Source organism: Anomalospiza imberbis, chromosome 8, assembly GCF_031753505.1.
Source record: "Anomalospiza imberbis isolate Cuckoo-Finch-1a 21T00152 chromosome 8, ASM3175350v1, whole genome shotgun sequence".
In the NCBI taxonomy this organism is placed as follows: domain Eukaryota; kingdom Metazoa; phylum Chordata; class Aves; order Passeriformes; family Viduidae; genus Anomalospiza; species Anomalospiza imberbis.
The window spans coordinates 15,023,468-15,049,176 of NC_089688.1; the positions used below are offsets into that span (position 1 = coordinate 15,023,468).

General features: G+C 38.7%; 1 protein-coding gene across 7 annotated transcripts in view; it reads left to right on the forward strand.

Moving 5' to 3' along the window:
• The window catches only part of NDST2 (N-deacetylase and N-sulfotransferase 2), a 139,021-nt gene that overhangs the window by 18,574 nt on the left and 94,738 nt on the right, over positions 1 to 25,709 (forward strand). For 6 of the 7 annotated variants that reach the window (XM_068198497.1, XM_068198493.1, XM_068198495.1 and 3 more), the window contains exon 2: positions 14,506 to 14,584. The exons of the other annotated variant lie outside the window; for it this stretch is intronic. The gene's annotated coding sequence lies outside the window, so the exon portion shown is untranslated. The remainder of the gene's footprint in view (positions 1 to 14,505; positions 14,585 to 25,709) is intronic. 7 annotated transcript variants of the gene reach the window in all.

A 25,709-nucleotide genomic window follows, 5' to 3' on the forward strand; every position in this document is an offset into this window, starting at 1 on the left:
AATCATAAAAATACAGTAGGAAAATTTAATTTTTCAAAATGTGCTTGTTTAATTCTACCACCTATATGTGCTTTATTGTAATTACTGTAAGGAAGAAAGCATGCTATAAACTGAGGGTTGTTTTCTGTCTTCTGGTATTAATTGATCTTTTGGAATCCAACAGTGTGAGTAAGCATTATTTATGTATTACTTTTTGCTGGTGTTTAAGAGTGGTATGTACTGTTTACAGCTTTGAATACCCAATCTTGGGAGCTGAGCTTGCTCAGACTTTTTTCTCTGTCTTTGGGGAATAATGAGTTGGGGAAAAAAATTGTACCTTGAATTACTTCCTCTGTTTTATCCTTTATTCTTCTCTTCTGTGACAACAGCATTAGTGTTTTGGCCCAAATGATAGTGAGGCTTTGCTAGCTTATGGGGAGAAAAATAAACTAAGAACTTTTAGGAAGTGGAGAGGTTGAGGGTGGGTGAGTCTGTGAAGCACTTAATATAGAGCTATGAGTGAGCAATTTCCTTTTGCAGTCATCTTGTCCAGATGGGGTATTTTCTTTTACCTTATTAAACTAGCCTCTTTTTCTATCCTGTTTCTTTAGGGAAAAAGTCTGCAAGAATAACATGGGGTGGCACAGGTGGTTTCTTTAGGCCATGGAACTCAGAGCCAGGTGGCAGGCAAGAATCCACAGTGGGAGAGCAGATGCCAGAGATGGTAGGATAAGTGATGGTCAGATCCCTGTCCTGATCAGTCTCCATTTCCTAGCAGCCCTAATCTCTGAGCACCTTGCATTTGTGTTGCCTGTGAAGAAGTGTGCAGCTCCAAAATATATTCTAACATAAGAACTAACATGCAAAGTCTTCAGACAAAACAAGATATTGTGAGTGAATGAGAGGAAATCCTTTTAGACTCAAGACTGGAGCAGTTTGTCAGAGAGGTATGGCTCTCTTCATCCTAGGGCCAAATTATCAGAAAGTCATTTCACTAGTTACACTGTTCAAAGTTTCCTTTAGAAGGGAAAAGACTACCACTTTATTATTGTTTTCTACATTAAGAATTCAACATTATTTTCCAGGAGAATTTCTTCATTTGTAATTTATGTATGTAGGTATTTGAATCTGGGTACTCTTAGTGAAGTTACTGGGTTTTCTGTAGACCCGAGTGTCTGGATATATTAGTCCCATTTGTTTTGCACTTGATGTAGCTGAGCAGTCCCTGTGGTCTGGTACTTCATTCTTAAGCAGTTCTGAACAAAAATGTGTGATCAGTACTATAACTAAAGCAGACCCATTTTTCATATTACTTAGTTAAAATACAGGTCTTCACATTGAAGAGACTAGAGAAGTTAACAGTAAGTTGATCACTATGTTAAAAAATAATATTTCACCTCTGTGCTGTTACAAGGCCACCTTATTTCAACACTCCTGCTGACAACCTGCATGCAAATTTTGAGGTGTCTGCCTCTTTGGTAACTTTGTTGAAATTGTTTATTTGGAGTAGTCAGCTTATAGATTGAACAAGAAATATAGGATGCAGCAAACATTGGTGTTACTGCCTGCTTACCTGTGGCTGGTGTGGGCTTCATTTCTGAGGGCTGGTTGTGAGCCACCTACACTTAGGGATGGAAGGAGGGCTGGTGGTAGAGTGGCCACTAGATCTCCCAGAGCAGAAAGTTGGGGCAGGAAACGGTCGCAGACTTTGCTGATGGATTTAAAAAAACAAACAGCAAGACAGTCGCCTTCCTCTGCCTCTTCAGCAGCACTCAAAGTGAAAAAGTTGCTGCCTACCCTTTTCTATAGAAAAAGACAAGCTCACTGTGCAAGGTGTTGAGGATTGGAAGAGAAACTTAGGCAAAAGAGGGAAAAAAATATAGAAAAGTCCTTTTTAAAATGTTTTTAAAAGGAGATCTTTATTTGTGATTGACCTTTTCATTTTGCATATGCCCAGTGTTGAATTCAGGTGTTTTGAAGTTCCAGGTAGATTGTCTGTGCTAGAAGTAATTATTTGGGATCAAATGAAAAATGACATTTGCTTAAGGACTTCTTGTGGAGTGCTCTTGCCTTTTATTTAGTCTGCATAACATACATTGGTGGAAGGTGCCCATGGTATCTACTATGACCTGCTCCTTGACTCCTTAATTTGCAAGGAAGCATTTTTATTTATTTGTCAGTACTATTTCAAGAAAAGGTAAAAACAGGTGAATTCAGTAGAGCATTACTCTGGAAATAGTTAAACTGAGTTTCCCGTGACTGAAGGAGAGAAACAGGAGAGCAGTAGCTTATCTGCACAATAGATCTCTGTCCTTTCAGTGTTTGTGGGTAGATTATATATTGTTGTTTGTTTTTTCACAAGACTTGCTAAAATGATGGTTCTCCAAGTAGGTGTGTCTGAATTGTGTCACAGATTCACTGGAAGCATGTGTGCAGTGAAAGGGATAACAGTGGATACAGTGTCTGTGTCTGCTGCATCAGAGAGGGAAGAGTCAAGTGTCTTCACTTACAGCCATTGTTGACAAGGAGGAACTCAGTGAATATCGATCACATTTAACTTCTTAGCATTAGATAAATGTGCCAAAAATGCTGTTTCACTGACATTTTGTTGTATGAACATTTGAATGTGTCTGGCTCATCCAGACCGAACACTCTTTGTCATAACCTCTCTCTAAAGTGCTAAGAGACCTTTTTTTGTATATCTAAAAAGCACAGTGTCATCTCTACTTGGTTATTGCCACCATCAAATGACTTCAAATCATTGCATAAGATTTTGTCATTTCAGAATTAGTGGTGATCTCATCATTAGGCCTATCAGAGACATCCTTTAATATTTTGAAAACTGTTGAATCATCTGGAATTGTTCTTCTAATAAATGGAGAGATTATTTGACCCAAGTAAAAACCTGATGGCTAACATAAGGGAGATAATATTAGATCTCTTTAGCAGTACTTAGATATCCATCCATGTTTTCAAATTGTCAATACAAGAAAAGCTGAAATCAAGTAAAAGTACCTTTGAAGATGGATAGCAAGATATTTAATCTATTTCAGGGACACCATTAATTGCAAGAGAAGAATTAATGGCTATATGAGGTTTTTTAATAGGGGAGAGGGTCACACAGTTCCTGTCCAGGTTTTCAGATGATGGAGAGGAAGCCAACCAGCACACTGAGGTTTGGCTTTTGCTGCTGCTCTAAGTAGTTCTGGCCAGATCAGGACAGAAGATTCAGTTCATGACAGTGAAAAATATAAGAAAGTGCCTTACTTAGCTGTTCTAACAGTTTGTGGTGGATTAAGAGATCAAATTACTGTATTGGAATCTCAAGTAGGTTGTTCATTGTATTTCTTTCTTACTGTCACTTAGTTGAGTAATCACAATTTTTATGTGTTGTTTGGCAGTTTTTTGTATGTGCTACCTCAGATTTTTACAAAATAGCATCATGAGGACACCATCTGCTTCAAACTTGGCATTCTGCAGGTAGGAGTCATATATAAAGGCAAGTTCAAAAGAGCAGCACTCCAGTGAATGCTAATTCATACAGCTGTTCCAACCATCAAGGGAGGCATCAATCTTTCTGGTATACCACAGCTGTGCTGACATGCTCAGAAAGCTTTGTATTTCTCATAACTCCTTGTGATAATGGTATTGCTGGTCATGTTGTTCCTGGGCCTGGGTGCTGAGTTGTGAGGAAGGTGCTCTGAGCTCTGCCCTTCAAGCCTTAGTGCAGGGGCACATAAAGGGTAATCCTGCTGTTGAGAAACATAGGCAGAGAATGTGCAGTGCATGCATTGTCAGTATCTTTCATACTAATTGCAGCATCTTTATTAATTACTGTGATTTCAGAGGCATTTCTCTTTGTGAAATTGTTTCTCTGTAAAAAAGATCTTTTAAAATGGATATTGACGGTTTTTTGTTTGAAGTAGTGGTTTAGTTAGAGATACCGTGCTGTCATCAGAAAGGGAGACTGTCAATTATACTAGGAAATGACAAATTCAGTTCTGGCCAAAGTGTTGAGGAAGAGGAAATAGGAAAACCTTATAAATATGGTTGCCTGGCAAAAGATTTGGAAAATACAGACATTGAGATGAGAACTAAATTTGAAATAACAAACCTTGACTGCTGCATAACTAGAAAACAATAGTATAGCCAGGCTGAAAGCAATCCCCCTTTCTGATTAAACAATGCCCTTTACCTGCAGATAGGTCCAAAGGTCAAATGGAATGCTCTGTCTCACCCCCAATGTATGGTTCATCCCACACCTGTGACCCTCCCCTGAAGTATCAGGTATCTGTGACCCCATTGGCCCAAGTCCTGCTCCAGCCCACCTTGAAGCCCCCTGATAAGGTGTGCCCGAGGGACCGTACGCTCTCTTGGACCTTCCCCTGGGACCCTCACTCCCTCTCTCTCCCTCTCCCTCTCTCCCTGGGCCTGCCACGAGTTGCGCCTGGCAACTCCAAGCAGGGCCTTTCACCCCTTTTAATAAACCACATCTTCTAAGACCTGACTTCAGAGATCTCTCATCCATCCAAACCGTCCTGGAGTCCCGCACTCCCTACACCAAAGGAAATATATTCCACTCAGTACACAAATTAGTTTGTAGAATGTATTGCTACACTACATCATTGAGGTTAAAAATGTGTATGGTCAAAAGTAATCTGATATTTATATGTCAGTTATATAGACAAATCCTGCAAATGAAAACATTTTTAAGGTCTTCTGGACAGCTTCCTTGAGCTCAAGATATCCATAAGTAAAAACAATAATAAGAAGGACTACTTTTCCTGATTCCTATTTTGCAAATTTGTCTTCAAGGCTTTCTTCTGCTAGTCTTTGAAATACCTGGAGCTGGACAGTACAGGTTGTAGGAACTGATGTGAATGAGTTTTAGGCCAAATTCAGAATGAGTTTCTTATGTCCTGTATTTTTCAAGTGTTTTAAATAGCTATGATTCTTCTCAGATCACAAAGCAATTACAAATATCCCATTTAAAACAAGGTGTTAAATTCAGATTATTACACTGGTGATAAAATATTTAGTAGAAATGTTTCTGCATTGCAGATTAACACTAAAAATAAATGCAGAGTTTTGACAGGATTGAGGAAAAAATGTAGTTCAAGGGGATGTGGTTTTCCCCTTTTTGTGATATGCTCAAGAACTGTAACATGGAGTACAATTATAACAGAGTAGACCTAGTTGTTATTTGGATGGAACAGGCAATGGCACATCTTCAAGTTATTCTCCCACCACGTTCAATTTAAACCAAGTCCAGTGTTAGCTCATTTTACACAGAAGTCTATGTGCTGTTGTGTTTGTCTGAACCTTTGTCCTTGTTGAGAAACTGAGGAGAGGTTACAGGCCTGTGCCAGTGCTCAACCCTTGCTCCACAGGAGTGTGACTTGTAAGTGGGCAGTTTCTATGCTGGTCACAAACACAAAAGTATTTCCAAAGCAGTTTCTACCTCTCCTTAATGATTAGGCTTCTCTTTGGGGTTTGTTTTTTTTTTTTTTTTGGGGGGGGGGGTGAAAAGGTAATATTCAGATCCTTACTGGTTTATTAGTCACAGTTTTTAGAAAAATCATTTGCTTTGTGTATTTGGAAACTACAGTTTATGAACAGAAGGTCACATCTGTAGTTGAAGGTCAAATTACTGGTACTGTATTTGGGAGTTGTTGTTTGCTATCCATTCAATCATCAAGTGCCAGTAAATTAATGACACCAGTGTACTACCGTTATAGCATGTTATCTTTTGGCTGTATAAAAACAGGAAGATGTTGCTTCTATTGTCAGCAGTAGAAGATCTGAAAAGAAACTGTTTAAAATAATACATGCATTATAGTTTTGGGCATCTTTTTGCATGGGTGTGTCTGGCTTATGCTTTTTCACCTTTTGCTGGAGTTTCTTGGCTTGAGCTCTGTGCCCTTTTTTGTTGTGATGTCAGATACTGGCCTCTCAGACAGGCATGACTGACCTGATGTGCTATCACAGTTTATAAATAGCCCTGGAAAATTAGGGCATATTCCCAGTCAGGGCTGAGCTCTGTATGTTGGAATTGCAGTGGTGGACCAGGACTTGGTAAGATGTGCTGCTGCCAGGAACTGAGGTGTGCTGGGAGGGGTTCATGGTCTCAGCCTTGGAATAGTAGATAAGGGAATGGGAAAGCATAAAATGGGATGAGTGCATTTTAACTGATGTTTTCTAGTTTTTCGTTTTCCTTACTTAAAAAAATTCATTCCGTGTGTTTTGATTAGCTTAGATTCTTTTCTACCTCCTTGACTTGTATTTCAAAGTCCTAGTGGTTTGACATGTTATAAGATTTTTGTATACAGACTGCTGGAAGTACACAGTGAAAACAGGGAAAAGAGAAGACTTTTTGAAGAAGGGTCCAAACAGAATACATTTAGATGCCGAAGGCACTTTTGTGTAGCAGCTGTTACTTAAGAATGACGTTATATTTTTCATTATAATCCACTGGAGAGAAACTAATGCTATTGAGAAGTTACTATTTTGTATATATATGTGATATTTTATGTCTCTCCTCTTTTAGCATATTCTGCACAGTGCTTTATTGCCATTTATGTCTTCTTGTCCCACTATTTTCCTTCATATCCTGTTTTGCCTTCTCAATGCTGAAGTCAAAACATATACTGCTAAAACTAGAGATTCTCTTTTTTTTTACCTTGGAGAATAAATTTGTGGTTGGAATTGTTTTCATTCAAGCTTGAAATTCTTTCTGCTTTGCTGCAATTTCTTGGATACTACAGTTGAAAGGATACTGGCCATGTATTAGTGCATATGTGGCTGGAAAGGATATGTGGAAGTGAAAGTCAAAAGCTGGTATTTTATTTCCTTCTGTTTTTTAAGACAGAAACTAAATATAGTGAATGTTAAACAGATGGCTATGCTGTCACATAATAAATATTTAAAGAAAATTAAATTATGTCCTGCCTGCTCGCTGACGACAGTTCCAGCCCCCATAGTAACAGCAGTAATAATAATAGGAGGATTTACAGTGTATTTATTTTTTAATTCTCAAAGTGAGCTACCTAGTAAGGTCATTTAAGGAGATATTTTTTAATGTGGGAAAGATAAGTGATGTACTTGAGGTCATCCAGCATGTCAGAGAATCTCTTGAAAGAGCATGCAGTGTCCCCTTGACTTCCAGACAGTATGTTTCCATTTTAAACCGTGCTGAATTGTAGATACTTACTTGAGTATTTGCTACAGAACTTTGGGCTTTGGTGTGTTTTTTTCCTTAATTCCAACCTAATTGTTCATAAATGTTAAGTTGGCAAAAGGAGATAATAAAACCAGGCTTGCATTCCTGTCCAGTGTACTTGAGCAAAAAAACCCTGCACTGTAGGTGCTCCTGAGAGTTTTGTTGTGAAGAGACAGTGGTGGATGCCAGAGAGATGACGAAGACTTAGCTGAAATGAGGGGCTTTATTTATACAGCTGAGTTTCATCTTGTGGTATTAATAGCATACAGGCATTTCTTTTGGAGAGAGGGGATGGATACTGTATTTAGCAAAGGTCGGTGTGCTCTCTTTCTGCTATGAGCCGGAAAATCCCATTGCCTTTAACTGTTCGCATGCATTACCTATCTTTACTGGGAGGACTCTTCTGTAAATCATTCTGATGCTGCAAGTTTGAAAGCTCTGTAAGAGATCCAGGATGAGGACAAGAACAATGATTCTCTCACATAAAGGTGAGAAGGCTGGATGGCAGATCAGGTTCATGGCAGCAACAAAGTTCATCTGGCTCATGGTCCTCCTTCTTTTCCTTAGGATTCTGTAGATGTGCTGGAGAGCAGGTTGAGGAGTTCATGAATTGTCTCAATTACCTATTTCTTACTAACTTTTACCAATACTTTTCCATCATCTGCAAGTAATTATATCACATAATAGAAGTGGAACTGGTGCTTATTGTATGATAATTCACATAATGGGAGTAGTTTGCTGCTGTATTGCAGCAGAGCGTATAATCTGGGGGGTGAGTAGGATGGTTTTTGGATTTGGGGGCAGGTTTTTTCCAGTTGGTGGGGAAATGAAGCCTGGAATTCTTCACTGCCTCTGTAAAAATTTGTCATCTGCCCCAGATATATTAATAGTATCATGATCTCCTACATGCATGGTTGGTCCTGTTGCCTGGATACAAACATAAAGTGATTAGAAAGATATCATTAATATGAAGTGAACAAAATAGGTCACAGAAGTACCCAATTATATGTTTTTCCTATGTGCCCACCATGCATATTGGTACTTGACTCTTTTGCTTGCTTGTTGCAGATTGTGCTTTGCTCTAATGCTGCATTGGGCTTTTCACTAAGCTGCAAGTGTGACCTGTGTGATATTTTCTGCCAGCTCTTTCTCTGTGGTTTCTTCCCTATTCTTTGAAATATACCCTTATCAGTTTTTCTCACATCATTTGTACCCTTCTGTGGTCTGTTACCTTTGTGTGTCTGATCAAATGCTATTGTGTCTCCTGAACTTTTTTCAGTATGCAATTGTATTTTTAGTTTCTGCATACTGCATTGCTCTTCTTTGTAAATATATGCACTGTGTCACATAAAGGAGTATTAAAAATGCTACAAAACCCCTTGTTTTTTAACATCTCCCTTGGGTCTTGTGATGGATTTGTTAAGGCTCTGGGGAGATGTCCCTTTCTAACCTAGCTTCTGGTTTAGCTCTTCGCTTTTCCATCATTTCCTGCAGCATTTCTGATTTTCTTCATAAAAACATATACTTATTTCTGATACACTCTTAGCTGGTTTTGCATGCTTTTTTTCAAGTGTAGATGAAAATGTCTGTGGCTGGCTTGCTTTTTTTTTCAGTTACTCCTTTATTTCTTGAAGTCTGCACTCTAACTTAAGGTGTGATTTTTCTCTTTCCAGCTGTTCTAGTGTAGCACTCCATCGTACTGTAGTTTTTAGAGTGAAGAAACTAAAGCAATTTTTTAGTTCTCCTGATTTAACAACCAGCTGCTGGAGGTGGACTGTAGTGACAGAGTTCTTCGTTTTCTTCAGTTGTGAAATGAGCTCTTTGCTTAAACCCTGCTTGTGTGGGCCTTTGGTATGAACTGGCATGAACTTAGGAGAAGAAGGAAGAATGAAAATAGTGATATTGGCTTCCTAAATGCAAGATGGTAAAGAAAGAAAATATTTCCTGCTTTCTTTTGGAGAATCATTGCATGTTGTTCAACCACCACTGTTACTGTGAACGAACGTTAGGCGCAGGCGTCACGCGTGTGTGTTGTTTGGTGATAAGGGAGAGGAGAGGAGGATTGTTTTGTGGTTAATGAGCTTGTAACTGTGATTAGAAAATTGGATCTAGGCCTCTTGCTCTGCTTTTCATGTGAACTTTGGTAGTTCACTTCATTGCTGTCTCAGTTCTGTTTGTGTAAAATTTGGATAATACTTCTGCTTGTGTGCTGTATCCATTTCTTTTGAAAAGAATGTAGTGCAGCATCTGTCTTTTGTTAGGCATACAGAAATCTGATTGCATATACAGATACTGTTAGAATCCTAGTGGTTTTGGTTAGAAGAGACCTTACTAGCCCTCCTGCCATGATCAGGGACCTTTCCACTAGCCCAGGTTGCCCAAAGCCAATCCAACCTGACTGGAATACTTCCAGGATGGGCCATCTGCAGCTTCTCTGGATGATGTATTGCTGTGCCCCACCACCCTCATAGTAAAGAATTTCTTCCTAAATGAACCCTGCCCTCTTTCAGTTCAAAGCCATTCCTCCAAGTCCTATTACTACATGCACTTGTAAATATGGCAGCTGTGTGTTTGGGTAGATACATAATACGCAATCAGCCTAACCTTGGCTGAAGCCTTTTGGTGTGTGCTGTAATGTAAATAGAAGTGACAATATAGTTGAAACAAATGATACAAAGTTTTCTCAACAATTTTGTCACAAAATACTGTTTCCTGTTTTTTACAGTAGGTGACATTTTAAGTCCTAATTACTGTGCGATGGCTTTCACATGTCATATATCCATGCACAAGTACATTAAAGAAAGATTGCTGTCATTTCATTAGTTTGTTTCTTTGCTATTATGTTTGTTTTATTTTAGCAGCCAGTCTCTTTTCTGGCTTACTTTGAGGCATAGAATGCACTGATGAGAAATAAAAAAGGAGAAGAGAATGCTGTATCCAGTCATAGAAGTGATATGTGTAATACAGTGTTCTGCTCTTAGTACCTAATCTGTTGTTTTGGAGGAAGTGATAGAATCTTTATTTTTTTTGTATTACGGAAAATTGATCAATGGAAGAAACTGACCTGGATTGCTCCAGTCTGAACTCAGATCATGTAGGACTGTTGTAGTCTTTCTCTTTACTGTGTTCTGGAACAATGGACTGCTGCAGATATTTTTGCACACCATATTTGAGGGAAGATGAGGGCCAACTGAAAGTAGCTCAGGAGAAAGTAAGAGCAAAGAAAACATGACCTACCAGGAGAGAGTGGAACAATTAGAATTATTCAGGCTGGAGGAGTTAAAATCATGTAAAAATTTTAAAGTGTGCTGCAAAGAGGAAAAAAAAAATATCTCCTGTGTTCACACAGCCCAGAAGTAAAGGGTGTAAATAGTATAATTAGAATTCAGGAAAAGCTTTCCAACAGTGCCAGCAGTTAAGCAGTAGACTGGATTGCCTAGAAACCAGGCATACTCTGTCCTGGAGGATACTAGCAGAGATAACAGGCAAGTGTGGAAATGCCTTAGGTGTAAGTGATTCCAGGCCTGTTATCTGTGATTTCAAGGGTACTGAAATGGTTTCTATAGAGTTTCCCTTCAATTTTAGGTGTATTCTTTGCCCTGATAATTTTCATTGAATTTTCTTGAGGATTTTTCTTTCTGCTAAATATTGCTTCAGTCAAGCTGGACTTAAGTTCATTAAAGGTGAGGGTATAGGTTAGAAAGTGTATGCTAGAGAATGCTAATATATATAATGGATTTTTTTTTCTAAACATCTTGTTTACTTTTTTACATGATCACATGACTGTTTTCACTGACAGACAACGTAAATTCTTAGAGGCTAACAACAGGAAATTTATAGCTCATAATTAAAGACCTCTCTTTCTGGTGTTTATGTCTTTCTCATTTTCTTTGTTGCTATGGTCCCAGACTGCCCAAGAGTTCTCTCTGTTAGAATTCCCTTAAATAATACGCATTATTCTGTGTATTCAGCCTGCCTCACTCAAAGTTGTGTCCAGAGGAAATTGTATTTCTTTTTGCTTTATTTTGCAATTATTTAATAAAAATCTGAAAAAAATAGATGCTGATCTTTGAGAACTCCACAAATATTCTTCTTCCATGCTCAAAACTGGTCAGTGATTCTTGTTTCATTTCTTTTTGCCAGTTTCCTGCTTGTGACAGTACTTTGTTCTTCTTGCTGCACAGTGACTTGAGTAGCCCTTTGTGAAGGACTAGATGAAATCTTTGGAGAAAGTTCCAATAAACAGTGTGTTTTTGTATTCCTTTACTCCATCAAGTTTTTTTTCTAATCCTCGAAAGAATTCAGCTTCTTAACAGATCTACCTTGTGTTCAATTCATCTTGTCCTCTCAACTATGCAGAAATCTTCAGTGTTCATTTTTATGGTCTTAAGGATTCTCCTTCTGTTTGTTTCTGAGAAGTCTTTGAGTTTTTGCAGACTTCCCAGTTACAGGGTGTCAGGCTTACTTTCTGACGCTAAGGTGATGCTCACAAGTGGGAACTCAGTACAGGACGCGATGGACGTTTTCCATGGTGTAAGTTCTCACGCAGTCCCACTCTCTCCTGTCCCTGTGTAATCTGTGCAGAGTGCCATTACAAGTATTTGTGCAGATGCACAATGCACTGAGTCTAAAATAGAAAAATAACCTGGCTCACCACAGGGCAGTGGTAGCACAACAAAGGCAATGTGCAGCTGGTTAATGTGTGGAGAAAGGAAGGGAGACAGCTGCTGCCTTCTAACAGCACCGCTGGCATAACTCTGTCTCGTAACGGGCTTAAGAGACATCAGATTGTGTTTTGGTCTTTTGCATTAGATAATTTAGGCTGAGAATAGGAAATTCTCAACAGGAAGTCACAGAAATGTAAATGTTAGTGCTGAAAAATACTGTATTTAGCCATGTGGAGTCCTTGTATTGTTGCATCTTACTGAAAAATGTATGGTTTTATACCTTTATTAGAGGCTGGGGTCTTTCTAAACTTTTAAGATGCCAAATGTTAGAAGTGAATTAACTATAAAGACCCTAACAGAGGAGCTAGAGATAGTAGAACTAATTGGAGAATATCAAAATAAAGTACTTCCCACTTGTGGGGGGGTACTGGGAAGAATTCAGTCAAAAAGATTTAACAAGAAATGTGTTTGTGTGTGCTCCAGGGAAGGAGGGAAACTGGAAAAACAGTAGTTTTTCAAGCACCAGAAACATTTGGAGTGAATAGCTGTGTAGCAGATAAATCAATTTACAGACGTGTCATAGTAGCAAGTGGTAAATTAATACAGTTTTGAGTTACAAAAATTAAAGTTCCTTTTTGAACAACCGTGTGAGTTAACTTGCAAGTTGTACCAGGCCCAAACGTCTTGTTTTCAGATAGATATAAATGAACTGAAGAGATTGGAGGGACAAATGGCAAAGGAGTACAGACCAAGAGACCCACAGGCACACATGCCTTCTTGGGCTATATGATAATCAGAAGTGTAGCTGAGAGATGTGATAAGAGTCTACAAATATTTGAAAGGTGCATACTTGAAAGACAGAAACTAATTAAATGAGTAAAGTGAGAAGGAGCATAACTAGAAACAAGGGAATGAGGTTATAAAATATATTGAAGTATGGAATAGTCTGCCCAAAGGAAAGACTGGAAGAACAAATATATAAAAACAAATATATAATACAGAAGACTGATAGAAATAGTCAGGAAATAATCTAACATCAAAGACTCAGTTTTCTAATGAAAATAGATTAAATAATTTGGAAATCTTTTACCCATTTAATTTATGGTTGCTTTTGAGGTATTAGGACAAGTTGGCAGACTGTCTTAACTCTTTAATATTGCCTGCCTAATGCTTCCTGCTGATTCAAATCTACATTATTGCATACCAGTCTTAGATACTGCCTTTCTTCAGGAAAAAAGTGTTTTAAAAAGGAACAGTTGGGCAAACAGTATAAAAAGGTATAAGGGGAGAAGAAAGGCGAGTAAGTTTCAGGACTGATTTTTCAAGAATGGTGTCTTGCTACATTCTGCTTAAAAGCTGTAGCTGCAGATAATCTAACCAGATATAGAGGTCTAGTTGCACTGGTTTGTTCCTGTATGTGTCTAATGGGAGAAAATTAAGGGAGCTTCTGGACTGTGAATTACTGTTTGTGTTACGTGTGGCCACCTGCACATGATGGGACGGTATGAACAGGACTGGAACCTTTTTAATGTAGAGAAAGGCAGCAGAGAATTTTTCATTAATGAAGTAAAGTGCATCTTAAAATTCCATTTGGAAAGTCAGTTTGGCTGCATCTGAACGGATAGGGAGCAGCCCTCTGTTTGGTTGGTGCCATAGGGTAAATAGTAAAATGTGTTCAGGTTCACTGCTCCCCTCAGTAACTTCTCTGGGTAGGTGCCAGGTGCCTGCTGGGCTCTGGTGTGGTGGAAATGGACAGTGAGGAGTCATCACATGGAGCTGCTGCCCCAGACCCCGACTTGGGGGAGAAAGACCTGTGCTTGGCATTTGCTGGGTGATTCCTGTAGGCTGGAAGGCAGCCCTGGAATTAATTTGAGGAGATTATTTAAAGAATTTGGAAAGTGTACCAGTCTGGGGATGTCCCTTTGCAAAGCAGAAAATCCTGCATCTGTGTTTTCAAAAACAACTATGAGACAGCAATTTAAATTGCTCCATTTAATTTCTATACATGGTCTGCATATCCCCAAGATCAGCTCAGTTGCTCAGAGCGTGGTGCTAACAGCATCAAAGCTGTGGGTTTGATCCCTGTACGGACCATTCCCTTAAGAGGTGGACTCGACCATCTTTGTGGAGCTCTTCCAGCTCAGAATATTCTGTGATTCTGCTATTATGCAGTCTGCACAAGAATTTCAGTTGCTGTCTCAGCTCTGGTATTGAGGACTTCTATGGAGGCATGTTTTAACTTTCTCATTATGAAGAAATGTAGTTATGTGAAATTTAAGGCCAAGTTCTCTGGCAGTTACAGTCAAGGAAGTTGGAACTCTCTTGCCTGGTGGACTGTTAACTCTTAAAACAAACCAAGGGATTCTTAGCCTATTTTTTCCTCTTCCTGCTTTTCCTTCTATATAGTGGGGGTTGGTTTCTGTGATTGAGAAATACTGCATTTGCTTTCACTTGACATGTTTTTAGGGAGCCACAATAGTGTGTGCACCGTGTTGTTGAATATTTTCTGTTTAGAACAAAACAGTTGGTTACACAGCCTGTGTGCAATGCTCTTCATATATGTATAAAATAAAGTACTCTTTGATCTTTCTTTCCTGTGTATCTCTAATCTAGACCCATTCTGGGTTTTTTTTTCCCCAGCTGGAGGGTGTGCTTGTAAGCCAGGCATTGTTGACTTTGCTCTGTGTGTTGGCTTCTGAACAAAGGCACTGCTGAAAAGGTGAGTGCTTAACTTCCATCCTCTTTGATGCAGGTTTATGTTCAGAGGAACTAATAAATCCAGACTTGCCAAACCTGTCACCTTAAACTGTATCTAGGTTTGCAGTGGAGAAAGTCTAATCTACCAGCTCATAAAATTGCAAGTCAGCCATCAAAACACTGTGAGACCCTGGTTTAGTGTAAATTGTGTGGCGTTCTGCAGCACTGGAGATCAGAGAAGGCATGTTTCATCTCTTGAACAGATCTGAATTTAGAGCTAGAGAAATCTGAGACCCTGAAAATAAATTATACAAATACAATACCCAGCTTGTAATCTACACGGGAAGGGATGGCTGAGGGGCATGCATGACTACCTGTTTCCTATGTGGTTGTGTGAATTTCTCATAAGATTCTATGTTTACCACATCAACTGTCTTCTGAAGGTAGCTGAGGTACCTGAGCATTAACTGAACAGACTTTTGTCAAATTGACAACATGGGAAATAAATTTAATGGCATTGCTCTGCTGTGAGTACTTATCAGGAGTTTTTCAAAATCTTACCCTTCTGTCAGTGAAATACTGAGTGTGCCAGGCATGTAAAAGTGCAGTGACTAGGGGAGTGTCAAACTTCATTTATAGGAAATAAACAAAATTTAGTTTATAGGAAATTATTAGTACTCTAAAGAAGAGTAGATGAAAGTAAATACATGGTATTGTAATATCTATATTCGTCTGTTTTCCATGTGACTGCATTAACCACCAGCCCAATTTCAGGATGTATCTTTGAAACGAGGAAAGGCAAGGCAAGATTCTCCTCCTTGTTTTGTGTATAGATAAATTTGTCTGGTGAAGCAAGATCTTGTTCTGTCCTTATCTTGCTCTGTGATTTCAATGAGAAGAACCTATCTGACCAAGGACTCTGGCAGTCTCCTAACTGAAGGACACTAAAATCAGTAGTTTACTGCATACAGCTCCAGAAGTAGTTCTGTGTGTCAGAAATGTGTCCCTGGCTGACATTTGACGTGACAGTATGCATTGAATTTAAAATTCCATTTGGTTTGCAATGTTTCCTCTGTCGGGAAGTGGTGAGATGCAATCATGAGGAATACAATATCAAGAAAGATTAGCAAGCAAGAAGTTTAAGAGGTGACAGGTAGATGTAAGGATCTGTCCTGGAAGAAGTTACAGTTATGAAATTGTAATTTTATTAAATAATCATAAAGAATAATTTGCTGTACCTGGGGGCTTGTAGAGAATAATCGTTTCTAATAAGGTTGAGTTCAGCAATCACGATGGTACTCTTGAGGCTAAGCATTTTTGGTCTTTCTACCATTAGTGGCTAAGTCATGTGAGACTTAGTGATACAACTGAACTGAGTTGGAAATAGCATTTTGGGTTTTTTTCTTCTAAAGCTTGCTGTTGTAGACAAGGCCCTAAAAGCAATAAATCTTATATGTTGAAAACTGTAAGGGCAGTTACTGATGAGCCATGTGTTTTTGTGCTTGTCCTCTAGAAAACATGAATTCCTTAAAATGAGGCAAACTTTCCCCCATCCCAAACAAACTCTCTGATTTCCCAATGCGATGCATTTATATAATATGTAGTCTAAGGAATCTGCATCAAGTTGCATCTTTCCTCGTCATTTCTCTCACCCTTCTAAATGAGTTACTCTTTGCCCTCTGCCATATCCATGTAACTGGCTGAACTGTAGATGTGCAGTGACTTTGTGCAGCTACAAAAGCAATATATAATGCACAAGCCAGGTTTTTTAATCAGACAGCCTGATGAGACCAGAGCTATCCATCACTGGATTTAGTGATGTAGTTTTAGGTATCGAAAGAAGCTGATTGCTCATCCCTCCTGTTTGGTGGTATCTGTTCCTTTGTGCTTTCATTCGTGAGGCAGGAAGGCTTGAATATATTTTTTGATACATGTAGAATCTGTAGAGGGAACTTTGATTACCATAGTGCATTTTTGCTTCCTTTTCCATACCAAGAGAATGGATGATTTGGAAGTGGTTTTAAGTACATAGGTTTACTGCTGGAAACTTTCTAAGATCCCTTTTGAGATCCTCACTCTCACCAGAAATTCAGGTGCAGGAGAAAGTTTTGGACCTCTATGTTGGAAACACCAGATTTGAACTTGGAGATGTGTTGTGCTGAGAGCTCTGGGCATGTAGGGCTGTATTATCAGCAGCTGCCTGAAGCAGACCCTTCCTGCCGAGGAATCTTTTTCAACCAGACATGTCCCTCTCCAGTAAGCTGTAGTATCCTTGTGATTCCTTTCAGATGCGCTGGCTGTTGTGGATTTGAGTGTATGAGGATGGATATTGCACTGAATTTGGTGTCTCCCAAGCTGGCAGGATTGTTCACAGCTGTCAGTGACTCACAGTAGCCGAGTTGCTGTCTCAGAGTTCAAGTTAATGGAATCTGCAGTTCAGCCTCCCTTGATTTGTTTGGCAGAGATGAAATTTCCCATGAACTAGCAAGAGCAGGAGGGAGAGTCCACAAAGTAGTAGCTTTGAATATGTGTTGGGTCTGAAAATTTGCTGAGAAATGCTGTACTTACTTCCTCAGCTCTTCTTTGGGAGTAACTCCTTGCCAACAGTCATGCTTTCAGGTGTTTTCTTTTGTTTTGTGTCTAGCTTCTTCCACTGTACTTAATGCCAACAATCTCCAGTTTCCAGAACTGCATTAAATATGTGATAAATGTATGCCACATGATTGTCATCTTATTCTTCCTCTGAATGGATGGCAAACTTCATTTGTATTTAGAGGTTCTGTTTTCTCAGCAGGGTAACTACTTTATTTATGCCAAAGAAAAAGTCAATCGATGCAAAAATGTCATCGATGCAATCCATTCATAGAATTAATTTATTTACTAAGTGAAAAGGTAAATTTTATCCTTTTTTGCCACTTGACATTTTTACCAAGCAGGTTATATGGAAGGATATTTGAAATAACTGGAGTGTACCACATACAATGAGGGCCTGGTTTTACATGTTGATTTTGACAGTTGTTCTGATAGTGTGTGATTCCTCTAGAGAGCCTGCTGGAGTCCTATAGAGCTGTGTTTGAATGTGGGCAGTATTAAGTGCTGGCTACTGAACAGCACTGATTCTTCCAGAATCAGTAGGAACCTTTGAATTTTGTTTATTTTCTTTGAAGCTGTTAGGTGATGAGAATCACTGTCAGTTTCCAAAATAAATAGGTCTTCTGAAGCTTATTTGCCTTCTTGTTGCTCTGTTACAGAGTATCAGGATATTGGAAGCAAGTTCAGTCTGAACACTTGTAGCTGGATTATAATGCATGTGAACCTTAGACATGTGTATGAAGAGTATGAAGTTTCTGGTTCACGGTGCTCTTAGAAAATGCATGCGAGTCCAAGAAAATAGCAGGTATTTGCTATTCAATGTTGTGGCTTTTCTATTGTCATCAATCTATCAGAAGAAAGCTCCAAGAACCCAGAGTAAGAAGATGATATTCAGGTCACTAATCAGTAAGCAAAGAAGGGAAGAAGTAATAGATACAGTATTATTTTCTGGTTATACTAAGCAAGAACAACCCAAGAAGATTAAATGTGTATATATTTCAGACTTGAGGTATATTTTTCCATTAAGCAGGATTGCTTTCTCCTCTCCAGCTCTGTATTTGCTTCTGTTGTCTACCCTTTTATAATCTTGTCTTTTTCAATGGAATCACAGATAGTGAAACTCCTCTCTTTCTATGTCAAATCGAGTTTATAGGGCATGTTATTCATAGTGAGGTTAAGGACCCTTTCAGGGTACTTCTCTCTATTACTACAAAGCACTTGTTTTACTGCCTGGTGAAAACAGGGTTGTGTTTTGGTTTTTTTTTTTTTTTTTTTTTTTTTTTTTTTTTTTTTTTTTAAATCCACCATCACAGGGAAGTATTGAAATAGTTTTCCTGCCCCGGAGTTATTCTCAAGGCATGTGGAGGGCAAGAGTTTCACGTGTTGACTGAAGACTTGTTTGCAAGAATGCACTGAGAAAAGGTAAAATCAACGTTTTACAGCTAGGTAGTCAGTATATAGTAAACTCAAGTACCAACAAGTACCTTAAATCATGGTGTAGACTTCTTATTCAGAAAAAAGTTTACCTGAGTTTGCTGTGTCTTTAGCTTTCTTTCTAAATACCTGAAGAATAAAAGCTCCTGTATATAACAAGGAATTTTGTAATGATCTCCTCTATTGATTTCAGTGACATATTCAATTCTGCAGAAGTCATACAGTACATGCAAAAGTTCTTTATGTTTATCACTTGGCATTTTTTAATGTTGGTGTTGTGGCACTGACTTTGGTGGTTGTTCAGAGTCCTAAGAGCAGTCTTTGCTAGAGGACATGTTATAATTAATATCAGACTGATTGGAGTAAGCTATTTATGGTCTTAGAAATCTACTAGAAGTTGTGCTTAGGAATGTACAGTAGGTGATAATACTGAAAATATTGTGTAGATACTGTTTGTTACCCAGACTTCAACATGCAGTGTTTTCTAGTCACTTCAAAGCCTAGGAAGGGATATAAGAGAAGCAGAGGCAGACAGCTACATACACAAATAAGAAGTACCACAGTACCAGATAAATATGATTCAAACTTTTTTAAAGTATTGAATACTTCAGCACAGGGTATTTGGAATCCCTCAGGCATGCAAGATTGATGGAAAAAAAGGTAAAAAGGAGCCAAATAGAAAACAGATATAAACTTGCACAATTGTCCAATATTTGAGCAATATAAACTTCAGCTCTGAATTGTCCTCTGTACTATCTTACAGTTTCCTGATTTTTGTGAACTAATATAATTAACTGCAGGGAAACTGCATCAAAATTCACTCTGTTTATGGAAGCTTTTTGTTGAAGGGGATCTTCCACAAAAGACTTACCAAATTTACCTTACTTTGTCCTCTGCTCTACATTTTCACTCAGTTATGTAATTTACAACTTTTGTTCTTCCTTGCTTCTTGATAGTTCAGAATTGCAAATTCTTTGGTCATTCTCTCCTTGCAGCTGCTGTCTGAATTCATTCCATCTGACTTCTGCAGTCTAATAGAGGAAATCTTAGACAAAGCATGTAATCTCATGTTTTGGAAATTAGGAATCAAAAGCATATGTTTCAAGTGAGGAAGGGACTACCTCCATCTCAGAATACCTGAACAGCTGTCCTCAGTGGCTCGTCCTGTGTCAAAAAGTGAATAATCTGATAAATTTCAAATTTGTCATCAAGATAGCCAGTCAAAAACAGAGCTTTAAAGACAAGAATACTGCAGACTGTTTCTTTTATTGAACCACTTGAGGGGCTCTGAATGTAAAGGACTTTGCTGTATGTGCATGTAGCATCAAAGGCAGTAAATGTGCAGAAGTCCTTCAGCCAAGTCCTAAAGGCAGCAAGCAGTCTCAGGGTCAGCTCTGCAGCACTGACTAGTTGGCAAATTGTCTTCCAACCTGAAATGGCACCTGGAGCTTACAATTTGCTATGTCATTATTAGGAAAAGTACACATTTATTCTTTTGGCTCCACAATGTTTTAAAAGCAGTTTACAGCTTCATGTCTGTTCTGTCTTCTCCTAGTGCTCTATGACTCTTAACTTGTGTTTGACCTGTTTTCTTGCTCTTTTTTCTTGAGCTGAAATACTTCATCTTGTCATAAAAAGAGGTCCCTCTTGCTTTTGTTGTCTGTGTTGTAACTTGAGTAGCTGAATTTGAAGTATGGTAGTTGCTTACTTTCCAAGACAGTAGAGGGGAGGAAATGCAGCAATGTGAAGCGGGTAAGTGCATCAGTGTAACATATGAGAGAATAGTGTGATGGTGAAAGGCAGTGAGCTTCTAAATAAGCACAGGGAGAATGTGTGTGTGTGTGTGGTAGAGAGGGAGGTGTCTCAAAAAGCTGTGTTTGTTCTCTCGAGGCTCCCAAGTGCTATAATTGAGTCAACATGTCAAAGTGAAGTATGTCCTGAGCTTTGGGAGCAGGAGAAAGCTGCATCTTCTGCATGTACAGGTTTGGATGAACCCCATCTTACAGCAGTAATAAGCACTCTGCTTTTGCCCTGCTGAAACTGCAACTCAACAGAATAGCTGCCCAGCCAAGCTCTATAACTGATGTTTCTCCAATAACTGCTTTAAATTTTTGGTTGGGAAGCTGTGAGTAATTGGCTTCGCCTTTGCTTCTGATGCAGATGTGAACAAAGGTGATGAACAGAGGGGAATATGACTGAATGCACTATTGAGATACAGGCAAAACAAACTGAAAGGGTCTTCCTTAATTTATTTCTAAGTCTCAGAGAAACAAATATCTGTATGTCTTGGCATATTTCTTATGTTGGTGGAATGTTTTGGGGATGTACTGATTCTCCTTTACTGTAGGATTTTTGTGTTTTAAATGGATGGAAAAGGGCTGATTACAGCCCTTTGTCCTGGCGGTTTGTTGCAGCCTTTGGCTGTGTGACTTCATGCATGATGCTGCACTGGCAGTTCACTCCTTGGCCGTAGCTCACTGCAACATTGCTCTAGGACATCATATGAAATTTAAAGCTCTTTAAAGCCCATGTTTCCTTGCTAACACGCTAATTTTGTCTTGATTGGGTTTTATGTATAATATCTACCTTTGGTGCTTTCGTATTTTATAAATTGTGCTTACTGACATATCTGATGTTCTGATTGTTTCCATAGTGACAGCAATGGCAAAAACCTGAAAAAGGTGACAGCACTGTATTTTTAAGATGAACTGTTTTACAGAGGAATAGTTTGAGGGGGTGGGAATACAGTAGATTTTTTTCAAGCAGTAACAGGATATATTTTTTTCAAGCAGTAGTACTTACTTGGAGGTCAGAGAGGAAAGATTTGGCTTGCTATTTTGGCATTTATTTGTGTGGGGAAGTAGTGAGCACAAGGTTAATCTAGGTAATATGAGATATTTTCAGCAACGTCTCCTTTCTTGGTGCTCCAAAAGATGATAAAATCTTGAAATGCAGAAAACTGAAATGTGCAGATTATCTTCACAGGAAAGGTAGAAGTCAATATGCCTATGAGAAAATGTGTTACATACTTCTCCCAAATTCATAAACTAAGCACAGGAAGCTATTAGTATTAAAAATCAGACACAAAGCCATTAGTGAGATTTTCAATCTTCTTTTGTCCTTTGGTAAATTCAGTCGTTTTATTTTATATTCTTGGAACAAGGCTTTATTCCCTTTCATATTATTTGCATTTGAAAGTAAGATACCTTGAGAGAATATAGGCATTTGTTTAGAGTCCATGCTTTAACAGAGAGGGTTTTTTCAAAGCATTTTGTAGGAGACACAGGCTTCCCTAACATTCCCTTTTGTCATTGGCGTTGATGCGTCTTCCTGTGGTGCGGTCACTCGAAGCAGTTGCCTGACGTAGAATATATGCCTGCTGTTCTTGTATCAGCACAGACAAGTGAGAGGAGATCATGTGAGAGATGCTTGTAAATGATGTCAAATACTTTCATTCAGGGGCTTTTTTCTGTGAATCATTGGTTAGCATTCTGGTTGAATACTATACCTGGAGGTATTTAAAAGATGTGTAGATATGGCACTTAGGGACAGCCAAGTCTACCACTTGATTTGATTTAGGTGTACCTGACAGTGCCAGCTTGATGGTTAGACTGCATCTTAAAGGTCTTTTCCAGCCAAATGATTCTGTGATTCAAAGCATCCTTCTCCTGCCCACCCCATCACTGTGCCTAGGATCTGCGGTCAGACTGGGGACCTTGTGCCCAGGCAGTTCTAGAAAGAGCTTAGAAAGGATAAGTCAGGCTGTGCTGCCCATTTCCAGGTGGCAGACACATCCTCCAGCCCTGGGGAAATCAAGGAGGCTGGTGGTAAGACACAGGTGATACACTCCAATTTAACACATTGTTAAATTCATGCATCTTATGCCTTCCAGCCAAAATATGGCATCATACTGTAAACTGAATATGTGTTACATCTTAGTACACTGGGGAAGAGAAGCCAACAGCTGAGAGTTTGTGTTGCTTTTTAAGTTGCACAGGTTGATTGGTTATCTGGGCCTGAGGCCTCTTAGGTCACATCTGCATTAGTACCTTAGCTGGTTCGTCTATCATTTTGGTGTCTTGGGTGTGGTGTGCATAAAAATATGTAATTTATGATTCTTCTTTATATTTTTCTGCAGTGTTCTGATCAGCTTGTTTAAAAGTGTGTGATTCTGGTTTTCCATTGACCTGAAGGAAGGGGAAGTTTCCCTGTTTTTTACAACTGGGATCACTGTGTAAAACAGGAAAGTGGTTTAGAAATCATGGGAACAGTTAGTTGTTGCAGAAAGGCTGAAGAAAATTGTGTCATCTGTTCTAAAAAATGTCCTCTTATTTGCAGAATGATAGAAATGTAAATATTTTTTTCTTAAGAGACTGGTTCACTTATAGATACTTGAGTTGTTGAAATGCTGACTTAGTGGGAAAAAAAGATTGGTTAGTTGGTGTTATCTCTATGCCCCCACTGGTCCCCACCCAAAAAAATCCCCAAGCCATTGTTTTTGTATTTTTTTCGCTGATGGAGTTTTAAGGCATTGCTTAGTGCTTTGTCTTAAGTAATGTCCTGTGTCCCAAGCATATGTTGGACATCACTTGTATTTCAGTAGCATTATGAAGTGTAGACAGAAGTAGACATTTAGACATGCCTCTGTCATGTGAAACATATTTAGTTTCTTCATATTTAGTTTCTTCAAACTTACAAGTTTAAATTTGCAGCTTCTTCTGATCCCCATTGGAATGAAGGAGTAGTGTTTTTCTTTCTTGCACTGCCAGTGATAGCAGTTAGTACTGATTCATTGCTGTTGATCCCTCTGCTGCTTGTTAAAAGACAGCTTTATTTGCAGAGGTCTCACAGTGAGCTTAATTTGGCTTGCTGCATCTTTGTAGCAGTTTTAATCTTATATGAAATAGATGAAATCTAAAAGGAAATTGGGAACGGAAAGGGAAAAAAAAGCTAAACCAAAACTAACTATTCACATGTAAATGTACCATATAAAGCCATAGACCTAGTAGATTTAGATAGTATTATATTAATTTCTTGAAGTAGAACTTCCCCTTAGATCTTGGGAAAACATCTGCAAGGAAGAAAGCCTCTCGTACATGTCTTTTGCTCCTAGTTCAAATTACAGGCAGATGTCTGATTTATACTCAGTGAAAAGTGCTAATTGTGCCCTTGTAAACTCTTTTAGTTTAGAGGAAAATGTATTTATTTGCATGAAAATGTTTGCATGTGAAATACTGAAAACCTTTCCTGCAGATATAAAATTTTAGAATTCAAAATATATAAGCCTCTAATGCTCTCCTAAAAGCTGTTCCTTCCCTGGCTGATAGCTTTTACCTTGCCATGTGTCATTAACATTTACTGCTGTTGCAAGTTCTTGGATAACAGATTGAGGTGACTTTGTGTCGGGTTTAGATGGCATTTGCCAAACAAATTGTTGGGAGTCTTGCAGTCATTTGTTCTTTGTCTCTTATGAAACATGAAACTCCTCTGATGCGAAGGATTTTGCATTTATTCTTTTTGTTTCTAAAGCAGTGGAGAGTTCCTATTTTATGAAAAGTTTTTAAAACACCGACTAATAAAAAAAACTCAAGTAGGTTAAAATTTCAGTCTTCACCTCTGGTGAATAATGCTGATTCTTTTAAAGAGCTTTTTATTAAAGTCTTATCTTTGATTAATTTTGTGGCACACTTGAAAATAGGAAACTATAAGGTTAGTATAATTTTGCATTTTAGAGAAATATGTTTTGATAAAATTGCATGCATGAAGTCCACCTGTCCTGTTTTGGGGTGGTGTGTCTGCAGTGGGAAATGCCTGGTAATTCAGTGATTCAGTGGCACAGTATGTTCTTTTGCTGATGGCACACACACTGTGTCACCAGGTCAGCCCTGTGTACTCTGTCTGTACTCACTCTTACCTTGAAATCACTTATGTTGAGAATAGCTCAGAAATATTTCAGCCATGCTTATCAATTTAAATCAAGATGTTTTGGCTTTCCCAAGTGCTGTTCTCCAATTTTCTTGATGATTTTTGTGTGCTTTCCAATCATGTTTTTTAGCCTTTTTTATTCCCAGAAACCATTTGTTGCCTGGGCAGGTGCAGTTCAGGATGCTGTGATGTGCCGCTGCCCATGCTGTCCCAGTGAGGTTCACCACTGGTTCACTTCTCTGTAGAATTGCTGTTAGTAGAGATGGTAGCTTTTGTAATGCAAGAGTTGTATGGAGACCACCAAACTTGATCAGAACTCAAGTCAGTTTCATTCTCAGCCAGCCTGAAGTTATTGATGTATTTCAGCTTTTATTATTGCTGGCAGGCACACATGGTGGGCAGTCCTTTGAATCTTGGCTGTACTGTACTGTTTATTCTTCTGCTTTGGAAGCTGGATAAGGCCTTGATTCTGTGTGGGCATGCTTCACCCTTCACTTCAGTACCTCTTGGTAGGGTGCCTTTTGAGATACTAGTTTTAGCCAATTCATAGAAGATTTGTTTCCAGAGTATGTATCTCTGTGAATGCTGTTGGTGAGACACATCAACATTTCCCATCTGGTGGCTGAAAAGGAACACACAGTGGGCACTGTGGTTGGTATGACTCTATGCTCTTGGACTGCTTTTTGTCACATTTCTGAATATTGGTAACATTGTCAGTGTCTTACTTCTTCCCTAAGGCATGCTGCTAGAAGAGATTTGGGAAAGCTCTTCATTTCTAAGGGTATAGTTTTTGAATCATAGGAAGACAAGTGGATAATGTTAATAGATGGCAACTCTTTGAAGTACATTAACATCAACTTCAGAGAGAAAGAAAATCCCTTTCCCTGAGCTCCAAATAAACAACAATGCTTTCAAACCTTCAGGAGGATCAAGGTGAAATGCAGTGAACGGCAAGTGCAGGGAAGATGATTCTGCTTTTATGGCAGTTGGCCATAAAAGCCAAAAATATATTTTTTCTGCTTTATGCTCCTGTAACAAAGCAAAATAACAAAGTACTCTGAGAATGTTCTATGAAAAGAGTACAAAAAGCTTTCTGTGTTAAATGCTCTCATCTTAATAGATGTTGGCAGAATATATTTTAAATGTGCTGGAAACACCTCCTTGGAATTCAGAAGTATCTTCAAAACTAGCTGAAA